The sequence below is a fragment of the Triturus cristatus genome, chromosome 5_1 (genome assembly GCF_964204655.1).
Source record: "Triturus cristatus chromosome 5_1, aTriCri1.1, whole genome shotgun sequence".
In the NCBI taxonomy this organism is placed as follows: Eukaryota; Metazoa; Chordata; class Amphibia; order Caudata; family Salamandridae; genus Triturus; species Triturus cristatus.
In genome coordinates, this window is record NC_140587.1 from 678,143,641 (window position 1) to 678,156,708 (window position 13,068).

Sequence of the window (13,068 nt, forward strand, 5' to 3'; positions counted from 1 at the left end):
AATGTGGGGAAAATGTGTTTTTTTTGACAATTATTTAGGTTTGCAAGGGATTCTGGGTTACAGACCCTGGTGGGAGGCAGTCAAGTCACCACATCCTGGATTCCCCTGGGTGTCTAGTTTTCAAAAATGTATAGGTTTGCTAGGTTTCCCAAGGTGCCCGCAGAGCTAGGGTTCAAAAACTACAGCTAGGCACTTTGCCAAAAAAGGGTAATTTTTGACTGCAAAATTGAGGTGTGACCACGTTGCGTTTTGCGCCGTTTCCTGTCGCGGGCACTAGGCCGACCCGCACAAGTGAGGTATCATTTTTCTCAGAAGACTTTTGGGAATGTGGGGTGGGTGGAAAACTGTGGATCCACGCAGATTCCAGAACTTTCCACCACAGAAATGTGGAGAAAATGTGTTTTTTTTGACAATGTTTTAAGTTTGCAAGGGATTCTGGGCAACAGACCCTGGTGGGAGGCAGTCAAGTCACCCCATCCTGGATTCCCCTGGGTGTGTAGTTTTCAAAAATGTATAGGTTTGCTAGGTTTCCCTAGGTGCTGGCAGAGTTAGGGTTCAAAAACTACAGCTAGGCACTTTGCCAAAAAAGGGTCATTTTTCACTGCAAAATTGAGGTGTGACCACGTTGCATTTTGCACCGTTTCCTGTCGCGGGCACTAGGCTGACCCACACAAGTAAGGTACCATTTTTCTCGTAAGACTTTGGGGAACGCGGGGTGGGTGGAAATGTGTGGATCCACGCAGATTCCAGAACTTTCCACCACAAAAATGTGGGCAAAATGTGTTTTTTTGGACAATTTTTTAGGTTTGCAAGGGATTCTGGGTAACAGACCCTGGTGGGAGGCAGTCAAGTGACCCCATCCTGGATTCTCCTGAGTGTGTAGTTTTCAAAAATGTATAGGTTTGCTAGGTTTCCCTAGGTGCCTGCAGAGTTAGGGTTCAAAAACTACAGCTAGGCACTTTCACAAAAAAGGGTCATTTTTCACTGCAAAATTGAGGTGTGATCACGTTGCGTTTTGCGCCGTTTCCTGTCGCGGGCACTAGGCCGACCCACACAAGTGAGGTACTATTTTTCTCGTAAGACTTTGGGGAACACGGGGTGGGTGGAAATTTGTGGATCCACGCAGATTCCAGAACTTTCCACCACAGAAATGTGCGCAAAATGTGTTTTTTTGGACAATTCTTTAGGTTTGCAAGGGATTCTGGGTAACAGACCCTGGTGGGAGGCAGTCAAGTCACCCCATCCTGGATTCCCCTGGGTGTGTAGTTTTCAAAAATGTATAGGTTTGCTAGGTTTCCCTAGGTGCCGGCAGAGTTAGGGTTCAAAAACTACAGCTAGGCACTTTGCCAAAAAGGGTCATTTTTCACTGCAAAATTGAGGTGTGACCACGTTGCGTTTTGCACCGTTTCCTGTTGTGGGCACTAGGCTGACCCACACAAGTAAGGTACAATTTTTCTCGTAAGACTTTGGGGAACACGGGGTGGGTGGAAATTTGTGGATCCACGCAGATTCCAGAACTTTCCACCACAGAAATGTGGGCAAAATGTGTTTTTTTGGACAATTTTTTAGGTTTGCAAGGGATTCTGGGTAACACACCCTGGTGGGAGGCAGTCAAATGACCCCATCCTGGATTGTCCTGTGTGTGTAGTTTTCAAAAATGTATAGGTTTGCTAGGTTTCCCAAGGTGCCCGCAGAGCTAGGGTTCAAAAACTACAGCTAGGCACTTTGCCAAAAAAGGGTCATTCTGCAAAATTGAGGTGTGACCGCGTTGCGTTTTGCGCCGTTTCCTATCGCGGGCACTAGGCCGACCAGCACAAGTGAGGTATCATTTTTCTCAGAAGACTTTGGGGAATGCGGGGTGGGTGGAAATTTGTGGATCCACGCAGATTCCAGAACTTTCCACCACAGAAATGTGGAGAAAATGTGTTTTTTTTGACAATGTTTTAAGTTTGCAAGGGATTCTGGGCAACAGACCCTGGTGGGAGGCAGTCAAGTCACCCCATCCTGGATTCCCCTGGGTGTGTAGTTTTCAAAAATGTATAGGTTTGCTAGGTTTGCCAAGGTGCCCGCAGAGCTAGGGTTCAAAAACTACAGCTAGGCACTTTGCCAAAAAAGGGTCATTTTTCACTGCAAAATTGAGGTGTGACCATGTGGCGTTTTGCACCGTTTCCTGTCGCGGGCACTAGGCCGACCCACACAAGTGAGGTACCATTTTTCTCGTAAGACTTTGGGGAATGCGGGGTGGGTAGAAATTTGTGGATCCACGCAGATTCCAGAACTTTCCACAGCAGAAATCTGGGGAAAATGTGTTTTTTAGGACAATTATTTAGGTTTGCAAGGGATTCTGGGTAACAGACCCTGGTGGGAGGCAGTCAAGTCACCCCATCCTGGATTCCCCTGGGTGTGTAGTTTTCAAAAATGTATAGGTTTGCTAGGTTTCCCTAGGTGCCGGCAGAGTTAGGGTTCAAAAACTACAGCTAGGCACTTTGCCAAAAAGGGTCATTTTTCACTGCAAAATTGAGGTGTGACCACGTTGCGTTTTGCACCGTTTCCTGTTGTGGGCACTAGGCCGACCCACACAAGTAAGGTACCATTTTTCTCGTAAGACTTTGGGGAACGCGAGGTGGGTGGAAATTTGTGGATCCACGCAGATTCCAGAACTTTCCACCACAGAAATGTGAGCAAAATTTGTTTTTTTGGCCAATTTTTTAGGTTTGCAAGGGATTCTGGGTAACAGACCCTGGTGGGAGGCAGTCAAGTGACCCCATTCTGGATTCTCCTCGGTGTGTAGTTTTCAAAAATGTATAGGTTTGCTAGGTTTCCCTAGGTGCCGGCAGAGTTAGGGTTCAAAAACTACAGCTAGGCACTTTGCCAAAAAACGTCTCATTTTTCACTGCAAAATTGAGGTGTGACCACGTTGCGTTTTGCGCCGTTTCCTGTCGAGGGCACTTGGCTGACCCACGCAAGTGAGGTACCATTTTTCTCGTAAGACTTTGGGGAATGCGGGGTGGGTGGAAGTTTGTGGATCCACGCAGATTCCAGAACTTTCCACCACAGAAATGTGGGGAAAATGTGTTTTTTTTGACAATTTTTTAGGTTTGCAAGGGATTCTGGGTAACAGACCCTGGTGGGAGGCAGTCAAGTCACCCCATCCTGGATTCCCCTGGGTGTGTAGTTTTCAAAAATGTATAGGTTTGCTAGGTTTCCCTAGGTGCCGGCAGAGTTAGGGTTGAAAAACTACAGCTAGGCACTTTGCCAAAAAGGGTCATTTTTCACTGCAAAATTGAGGTGTGACCACGTTGCGTTTTGCACCGTTTCCTGTTGTGGGCACTAGGCTGACCCACACAAGTAAGGTACAATTTTTCTCGTAAGACTTTGGGGAACGCGGGGTGGGTGGAAATTTGTGGATCCACGCAGATTCCAGAACTTTCCACCACAGAAATGTGGGCAAAATGTGTTTTTTTGGACAATTTTTTAGGTTTGCAAGGGATTCTGGGTAACAGACCCTGGTGGGAGGCAGTCAAATGACCCCATCCTGGATTGTCCTGTGTGTGTAGTTTTCAAAAATGTATAGGTTTGCTAGGTTTCCCAAGGTGCCCGCAGAGCTAGGGTTCAAAAACTACAGCTAGGCACTTTGCCAAAAAAGGGTCATTCTGCAAAATTGAGGTGTGACCGCGTTGCGTTTTGCGCCGTTTCCTATCGCGGGCACTAGGCCGACCAGCACAAGTGAGGTATCATTTTTCTCAGAAGACTTTGGGGAATGCGGGGTGGGTGGAAATTTGTGGATCCACGCAGATTCCAGAACTTTCCACAGCAGAAATCTGGGGAAAATGTGTTTTTTAGGACAATTATTTAGGTTTGCAAGGGATTCTGGGTAACAGACCCTGGTGGGAGGCAGTCAAGTCACCCCATCCTGGATTCCCCTGGGTGTGTAGTTTTCAAAAATGTATAGGTTTGCTAGGTTTCCCTAGGTGCCGGCAGAGTTAGGGTTCAAAAACTACAGCTAGGCACTTTGCCAAAAAGGGTCATTTTTCACTGCAAAATTGAGGTGTGACCACGTTGCGTTTTGCACCGTTTCCTGTTGTGGGCACTAGGCCGACCCACACAAGTAAGGTACCATTTTTCTCGTAAGACTTTGGGGAACGCGGGGTGGGTGGAAATTTGTGGATCCACGCAGATTCCAGAACTTTCCACCACAGAAATGTGAGCAAAATTTGTTTTTTTGGCCAATTTTTTAGGTTTGCAAGGGATTCTGGGTAACAGACCCTGGTGGGAGGCAGTCAAGTGACCCCATTCTGGATTCTCCTCGGTGTGTAGTTTTCAAAAATGTATAGGTTTGCTAGGTTTCCCTAGGTGCCGGCAGAGTTAGTGTTCAAAAACTACAGCTAGGCACTTTGCCAAAAAACGTGTCATTTTTCACTGCAAAATTGAGGTGTGACCACGTTGCGTTTTGCGCCGTTTCCTGTCGCGGGCACTAGGCCGACCCGCACAAGTGAGGTATCATTTTTCTCAGAAGACTTTTGGGAATGTGGGGTGGGTGGAAAACTGTGGATCTACGCAGATTCCAGAACTTTCCACCACAGAAATGTGGAGAAAATGTGTTTTTTTTGACAATGTTTTAAGTTTGCAAGGGATTCTGGGCAACAGACCCTGGTGGGAGGCAGTCAAGTCACCCCATCCTGGATTCCCCTGGGTGTGTAGTTTTCAAAAATGTATAGGTTTGCTAGGTTTCCCTAGGTGCTGGCAGAGTTAGGGTTCAAAAACTACAGCTAGGCACTTTGCCAAAAAAGGGTCATTTTTCACTGCAAAATTGAGGTGTGACCACGTTGCATTTTGCACCGTTTCCTGTCGCGGGCACTAGGCTGACCCACACAAGTAAGGTACCATTTTTCTCGTAAGACTTTGGGGAACGCGGGGTGGGTGGAAATGTGTGGATCCACGCAGATTCCAGAACTTTCCACCACAAAAATGTGGGCAAAATGTGTTTTTTTGGACAAATTTTTAGGTTTGCAAGGGATTCTGGGTAACAGACCCTGGTGGGAGGCAGTCAAGTGACCCCATCCTGGATTCTCCTGAGTGTATAGTTTTCAAAAATGTATAGGTTTGCTAGGTTTCCCTAGGTGCCTGCAGAGTTAGGGTTCAAAAACTACAGCTAGGCACTTTCACAAAAAAGGGTCATTTTTCACTGCAAAATTGAGGTGTGATCACGTTGCGTTTTGCGCCGTTTCCTGTCGCGGGCACTAGGCCGACCCACACAAGTGAGGTACTATTTTTCTCGTAAGACTTTGGGGAACACGGGGTGGGTGGAAATTTGTGGATCCACGCAGATTCCAGAACTTTCCACCACAGAAATGTGCGCAAAATGTGTTTTTTTGGACAATTCTTTAGGTTTGCAAGGGATTCTGGGTAACAGACCCTGGTGGGAGGCAGTCAAGTCACCCCATCCTGGATTCCCCTGGGTGTGTAGTTTTCAAAAATGTATAGGTTTGCTAGGTTTCCCTAGGTGCCGGCAGAGTTAGGGTTCAAAAACTACAGCTAGGCACTTTGCCAAAAAGGGTCATTTTTCACTGCAAAATTGAGGTGTGACCACGTTGCGTTTTGCACCGTTTCCTGTTGTGGGCACTAGGCTGACCCACACAAGTAAGGTACAATTTTTCTCGTAAGACTTTGGGGAACACGGGGTGGGTGGAAATTTGTGGATCCACGCAGATTCCAGAACTTTCCACCACAGAAATGTGGGCAAAATGTGTTTTTTTGGACAATTTTTTAGGTTTGCAAGGGATTCTGGGTAACAGACCCTGGTGGGAGGCAGTCAAATGACCCCATCCTGGATTGTCCTGTGTGTGTAGTTTTCAAAAATGTATAGGTTTGCTAGGTTTCCCAAGGTGCCCGCAGAGCTAGGGTTCAAAAACTACAGCTAGGCACTTTGCCAAAAAAGGGTCATTCTGCAAAATTGAGGTGTGACCGCGTTGCGTTTTGCGCCGTTTCCTATCGCGGGCACTAGGCCGACCAGCACAAGTGAGGTATCATTTTTCTCAGAAGACTTTGGGGAATGCGGGGTGGGTGGAAATTTGTGGATCCACGCAGATTCCAGAACTTTCCACCACAGAAATGTGGAGAAAATGTGTTTTTTTTGACAATGTTTTAAGTTTGCAAGGGATTCTGGGCAACAGACCCTGGTGGGAGGCAGTCAAGTCACCCCATCCTGGATTCCCCTGGGTGTGTAGTTTTCAAAAATGTATAGGTTTGCTAGGTTTGCCAAGGTGCCCGCAGAGCTAGGGTTCAAAAACTACAGCTAGGCACTTTGCCAAAAAAGGGTCATTTTTCACTGCAAAATTGAGGTGTGACCATGTGGCGTTTTGCACCGTTTCCTGTCGCGGGCACTAGGCCGACCCACACAAGTGAGGTACCATTTTTCTCGTAAGACTTTGGGGAATGCGGGGTGGGTAGAAATTTGTGGATCCACGCAGATTCCAGAACTTTCCACAGCAGAAATCTGGGGAAAATGTGTTTTTTAGGACAATTATTTAGGTTTGCAAGGGATTCTGGGTAACAGACCCTGGTGGGAGGCAGTCAAGTCACCCCATCCTGGATTCCCCTGGGTGTGTAGTTTTCAAAAATGTATAGGTTTGCTAGGTTTCCCTAGGTGCCGGCAGAGTTAGGGTTCAAAAACTACAGCTAGGCACTTTGCCAAAAAGGGTCATTTTTCACTGCAAAATTGAGGTGTGACCACGTTGCGTTTTGCACCGTTTCCTGTTGTGGGCACTAGGCCGACCCACACAAGTAAGGTACCATTTTTCTCGTAAGACTTTGGGGAACGCGGGGTGGGTGGAAATTTGTGGATCCACGCAGATTCCAGAACTTTCCACCACAGAAATGTGAGCAAAATTTGTTTTTTTGGCCAATTTTTTAGGTTTGCAAGGGATTCTGGGTAACAGACCCTGGTGGGAGGCAGTCAAGTGACCCCATTCTGGATTCTCCTCGGTGTGTAGTTTTCAAAAATGTATAGGTTTGCTAGGTTTCCCTAGGTGCCGGCAGAGTTAGGGTTCAAAAACTACAGCTAGGCACTTTGCCAAAAAACGTGTCATTTTTCACTGCAAAATTGAGGTGTGACCACGTTGCGTTTTGCGCCGTTTCCTGTCGAGGGCACTTGGCTGACCCACGCAAGTGAGGTACCATTTTTCTCGTAAGACTTTGGGGAACGCGGGGTGGGTGGAAATGTGTGGATCCACGCAGATTCCAGAACTTTCCACCACAAAAATGTGGGCAAAATGTGTTTTTTTGGACAATTTTTTAGGTTTGCAAGGGATTCTGGGTAACAGACCCTGGTGGGAGGCAGTCAAATGACCCCATCCTGGATTGTCCTGTGTGTGTAGTTTTCAAAAATGTATAGGTTTGCTAGGTTTCCCAAGGTGCCCGCAGAGCTAGGGTTCAAAAACTACAGCTAGGCACTTTGCCAAAAAAGGGTCATTCTGCAAAATTGAGGTGTGACCGCGTTGCGTTTTGCGCCGTTTCCTATCGCGGGCACTAGGCCGACCAGCACAAGTGAGGTATCATTTTTCTCAGAAGACTTTGGGGAATGCGGGGTGGGTGGAAATTTGTGGATCCACGCAGATTCCAGAACTTTCCACAGCAGAAATCTGGGGAAAATGTGTTTTTTAGGACAATTATTTAGGTTTGCAAGGGATTCTGGGTAACAGACCCTGGTGGGAGGCAGTCAAGTCACCCCATCCTGGATTCCCCTGGGTGTGTAGTTTTCAAAAATGTATAGGTTTGCTAGGTTTCCCTAGGTGCCGGCAGAGTTAGGGTTCAAAAACTACAGCTAGGCACTTTGCCAAAAAGGGTCATTTTTCACTGCAAAATTGAGGTGTGACCACGTTGCGTTTTGCACCGTTTCCTGTTGTGGGCACTAGGCCGACCCACACAAGTAAGGTACCATTTTTCTCGTAAGACTTTGGGGAACGCGGGGTGGGTGGAAATTTGTGGATCCACGCAGATTCCAGAACTTTCCACCACAGAAATGTGAGCAAAATTTGTTTTTTTGGCCAATTTTTTAGGTTTGCAAGGGATTCTGGGTAACAGACCCTGGTGGGAGGCAGTCAAGTGACCCCATTCTGGATTCTCCTCGGTGTGTAGTTTTCAAAAATGTATAGGTTTGCTAGGTTTCCCTAGGTGCCGGCAGAGTTAGGGTTCAAAAACTACAGCTAGGCACTTTGCCAAAAAACGTGTCATTTTTCACTGCAAAATTGAGGTGTGACCACGTTGCGTTTTGCGCCGTTTCCTGTCGAGGGCACTTGGCTGACCCACGCAAGTGAGGTACCATTTTTATCGTAAGACTTTGGGGAATGCGGGGTGGGTGGAAGTTTGTGGATCCACGCAGATTCCAGAACTTTCCACCACAGAAATGTGGGGAAAATGTGTTTTTTTTGACAATTATTTAGGTTTGCAAGGGATTCTGGGTTACAGACCCTGGTGGGAGGCAGTCAAGTCACCTCATCCTGGATTCCCCTGGGTGTCTAGTTTTCAAAAATGTATAGGTTTGCTAGGTTTCCCAAGGTGCCCGCAGAGCTAGGGTTCAAAAACTACAGCTAGGCACTTTGCCAAAAAAGGGTAATTTTTGACTGCAAAATTGAGGTGTGACCACGTTGCGTTTTGCGCCGTTTCCTGTCGCGGGCACTAGGCCGACCCGCACAAGTGAGGTATCATTTTTCTCAGAAGACTTTGGGGAATGTGGGGTGGGTGGAAAATTGTGGATCCACGCAGATTCCAGAACTTTCAACCACAGAGATGTGGAGAAAATGTGTTTTTTTTGACAATGTTTTAAGTTTGCAAGGGATTCTGGGCAACAGACCCTGGTGGGAGGCAGTCAAGTCACCCCATCCTGGATTCCCCTGGGTGTGCAGTTTTTAAAAATGTATAGGTTTGCTAGGTTTCCCTAGGTGCCGGCAGAGTTAGGGTTCAAAAACTACAGCTAGGCACTTTGCCAAAAAACGTGTCATTTTTCACTGCAAAATTGAGGTGTGACCACGTTGCGTTTTGCGCCGTTTCCTGTCGAGGGCACTTGGCTGACCCACGCAAGTGAGGTACCATTTTTCTCGTAAGACTTTGGGGAATGCGGGGTGGGTGGAAGTTTGTGGATCCACGCAGATTCCAGAACTTTCCACCACAGAAATGTGGGGAAAATGTGTTTTTTTTGACAATTTTTTAGGTTTGCAAGGGATTCTGGGTTACAGACCCTGGTGGGAGGCAGTCAAGTCACCTCATCCTGGATTCCCCCGGGTGTCTAGTTTTCAAAAATGTATAGGTTTGCTAGGTTTCCCAAGGTGCCCGCAGAGCTAGGGTTCAAAAACTACAGCTAGGCACTTTGCCAAAAAAGGGTAATTTTTGACTGCAAAATTGAGGTGTGACCACGTTGCGTTTTGCGCCGTTTCCTGTCGCGGGCACTAGGCCGACCCGCACAAGTGAGGTATCATTTTTCTCAGAAGACTTTGGGGAATGTGGGGTGGGTGGAAAATTGTGGATCCACGCAGATTCCAGAACTTTCAACCACAGAAATGTGGAGAAAATGTGTTTTTTTTGACAATGTTTTAAGTTTGCAAGGGATTCTGGGCAACAGACCCTGGTGGGAGGCAGTCAAGTCACCCCATCCTGGATTCCCCTGGGTGTGTAGTTTTCAAAAATGTATAGGTTTGCTAGGTTTCCCAAGGTGCCCGCAGAGCTAGGGTTCAAAAACTACAGCTAGGCACTTTGCCAAAAAAGGGTCATTTTTCACTGCAAAATTGAGGTGTGACCATGTTGCGTTTTGCACCGTTTCCTGTCGCGGGCACTAGGCCGACCCACACAAGTGAGGTACCATTTTTCTCGTAAGACTTTGGGGAATGCGGGGCGGGTAGAAATTTGTGGATCCACGCAGATTCCAGAACTTTCCACAGCAGAAATCTGGGGAATATGTGTTTTTTAGGACAATTATTTAGGTTTGCAAGGGATTCTGGGTAACAGACCCTGGTGGGAGGCAGTCAAGTCACCCCATCCTGGATTCCCCTGGGTGTGTAGTTTTCAAAAATGTATAGGTTTGCTAGGTTTCCCTAGGTGCCGGCAGAGTTAGGGTTCAAAAACTACAGCTAGGCACTTTGCCAAAAAGGGTCATTTTTCACTGCAAAATTGAGGTGTGACCACGTTGCGTTTTGCACCGTTTCCTGTTGTGGGCACTAGGCCGACCCACACAAGTAAGGTACCATTTTTCTCGTAAGACTTTGGGGAACGCGGGGTGGGTGGAAATTTGTGGATCCACGCAGATTCCAGAACTTTCCACCACAGAAATGTGAGCAAAATTTGTTTTTTTGGCCAATTTTTTAGGTTTGCAAGGGATTCTGGGTAACAGACCCTGGTGGGAGGCAGTCAAGTGACCCCATTCTGGATTCTCCTCGGTGTGTAGTTTTCAAAAATGTATAGGTTTGCTAGGTTTCCCTAGGTGCCGGCAGAGTTAGGGTTCAAAAACTACAGCTAGGCACTTTGCCAAAAAACGTGTCATTTTTCACTGCAAAATTGAGGTGTGACCACGTTGCGTTTTGCGCCGTTTCCTGTCGAGGGCACTTGGCTGACCCACGCAAGTGAGGTACCATTTTTCTCGTAAGACTTTGGGGAATGCGGGGTGGGTGGAAGTTTGTGGATCCACGCAGATTCCAGAACTTTCCACCACAGAAATGTGGGGAAAATGTGTTTTTTTGACAATTTTTTAGGTTTGCAAGGGATTCTGGGTTACAGACCCTGGTGGGAGGCAGTCAAGTCACCTCATCCTGGATTCCCCTGGGTGTCTAGTTTTCAAAAATGTATAGGTTTGCTAGGTTTCCCAAGGTGCCCGCAGAGCTAGGGTTCAAAAACTACAGCTAGGCACTTTGCCAAAAAAGGGTAATTTTTGACTGCAAAATTGAGGTGTGACCACGTTGCATTTTGCGCCGTTTCCTGTCGCGGGCACTAGGCCGACCCGCACAAGTGAGGTATCATTTTTCTCAGAAGACTTTGGGGAATGTGGGGTGGGTGGAAAATTGTGGATCCACGCAGATTCCAGAACTTTCAACCACAGAAATGTGGAGAAAATGTGTTTTTTTTGACAATGTTTTAAGTTTGCAAGGGATTCTGGGCAACAGACCCTGGTGGGAGGCAGTCAAGTCACCCCATCCTGGATTCCCCTGGGTGTGCAGTTTTCAAAAATGTATAGGTTTGCTAGGTTTCCCTAGGTGCCGGCAGAGTTAGGGTTCAAAAACTACAGCTAGGCACTTTGCCAAAAAACGTGTCATTTTTCACTGCAAAATTGAGGTGTGACCACGTTGCGTTTTGCGCCGTTTCCTGTCGAGGGCACTTGGCTGACCCACGCAAGTGAGGTACCATTTTTCTCGTAAGACTTTGGGGAATGCGGGGTGGGTGGAAGTTTGTGGATCCACGCAGATTCCAGAACTTTCCACCACAGAAATGTGGGGAAAATGTGTTTTTTTTGACAATTTTTTAGGTTTGCAAGGGATTCTGGGTTACAGACCCTGGTGGGAGGCAGTCAAGTCACCTCATCCTGGATTCCCCCGGGTGTCAAGTTTTCAAAAATGTATAGGTTTGCTAGGTTTCCCAAGGTGCCCGCAGAGCTAGGGTTCAAAAACTACAGCTAGGCACTTTGCCAAAAAAGGGTAATTTTTGACTGCAAAATTGAGGTGTGACCACGTTGCGTTTTGCGCCGTTTCCTGTCGCGGGCACTAGGCCGACCCGCACAAGTGAGGTATCATTTTTCTCAGAAGACTTTGGGGAATGTGGGGTGGGTGGAAAATTGTGGATCCACGCAGATTCCAGAACTTTCAACCACAGAAATGTGGAGAAAATGTGTTTTTTTTGACAATGTTTTAAGTTTGCAAGGGATTCTGGGCAACAGACCCTGGTGGGAGGCAGTCAAGTCACCCCATCCTGGATTCCCCTGGGTGTGCAGTTTTCAAAAATGTATAGGTTTGCTAGGTTTCCCTAGGTGCCGGCAGAGTTAGGGTTCAAAAACTACAGCTAGGCACTTTGCCAAAAAAGGGTCATTTTTCACTGCAAAATTGAGGTGTGACCACGTTGCATTTTGCACCGTTTCCTGTCGCGGGCACTAGGCTGACCCACACAAGTAAGGTACCATTTTTCTCGTAAGACTTTGGGGAACGCGGGGTGGGTGGAAATTTGTGGATCCACGCAGATTCCAGAACTTTCCACCACAGAAATGTGGGCAAAATGTGTTTTTTTGGACAATTTTTTAGGTTTGCAAGGGATTCTGGGTAACAGACCCTGGTGGGAGGCAGTCAAGTGACCCCATCCTGGATTCTCCTGAGTGTGTAGTTTTAAAAAATGTATAGGTTTGCTAGGTTTCCCTAGGTGCCTGCAGAGTTAGGGTTCAAAAACTACAGCTAGGCACTTTCACAAAAAAGGGTCATTTTTCACTGCAAAATTGAGGTGTGATCACGTTGCGTTTTGCGCCGTTTCCTGTCATGGGCACTAGGCCGACCCACACAAGTGAGGTACTATTTTTCTCGTAAGACTTTGGGGAATGCGGGGTGGGTGGAAATTTGTGGATCCACGCAGAATCCAGAACTTTCCACCACAGAAATGTGGGGAAAATGTGTTTTATTGGACAGTTTTTTAGGTTTGCAAGGGATTCTGGGTAACAGACCCTGGTGGGAGGCAGTCAAGTCACCCCATCCTGGATTCCCCTGGGTGTGTAGTTTTCAAAAATGTATAGGTTTGCTAGGTTTCCCTAGGTGCCGGCAGAGTTAGGGTTCAAAAACTACAGCTAGGCACTTTGCCAAAAAGGGTCATTTTTCACTGCAAAATTGAGGTGTGACCACGTTGCGTTTTGCACCGTTTCCTATTGTGGGCACTAGGCGGACCCACACAAGTAAGGTACCATTTTTCTCGTAAGACTTTGGGGAACGCGGGGTGGGTGGAAATTTATGGATCCACGCAGATTCCAGAACTTTCCACCACAGAAATATGGGCAAAATGTGTTTTTTTGGACAATTTTTTAGGTTTGCAAGGGATTCTGGGTTACAGACCCTG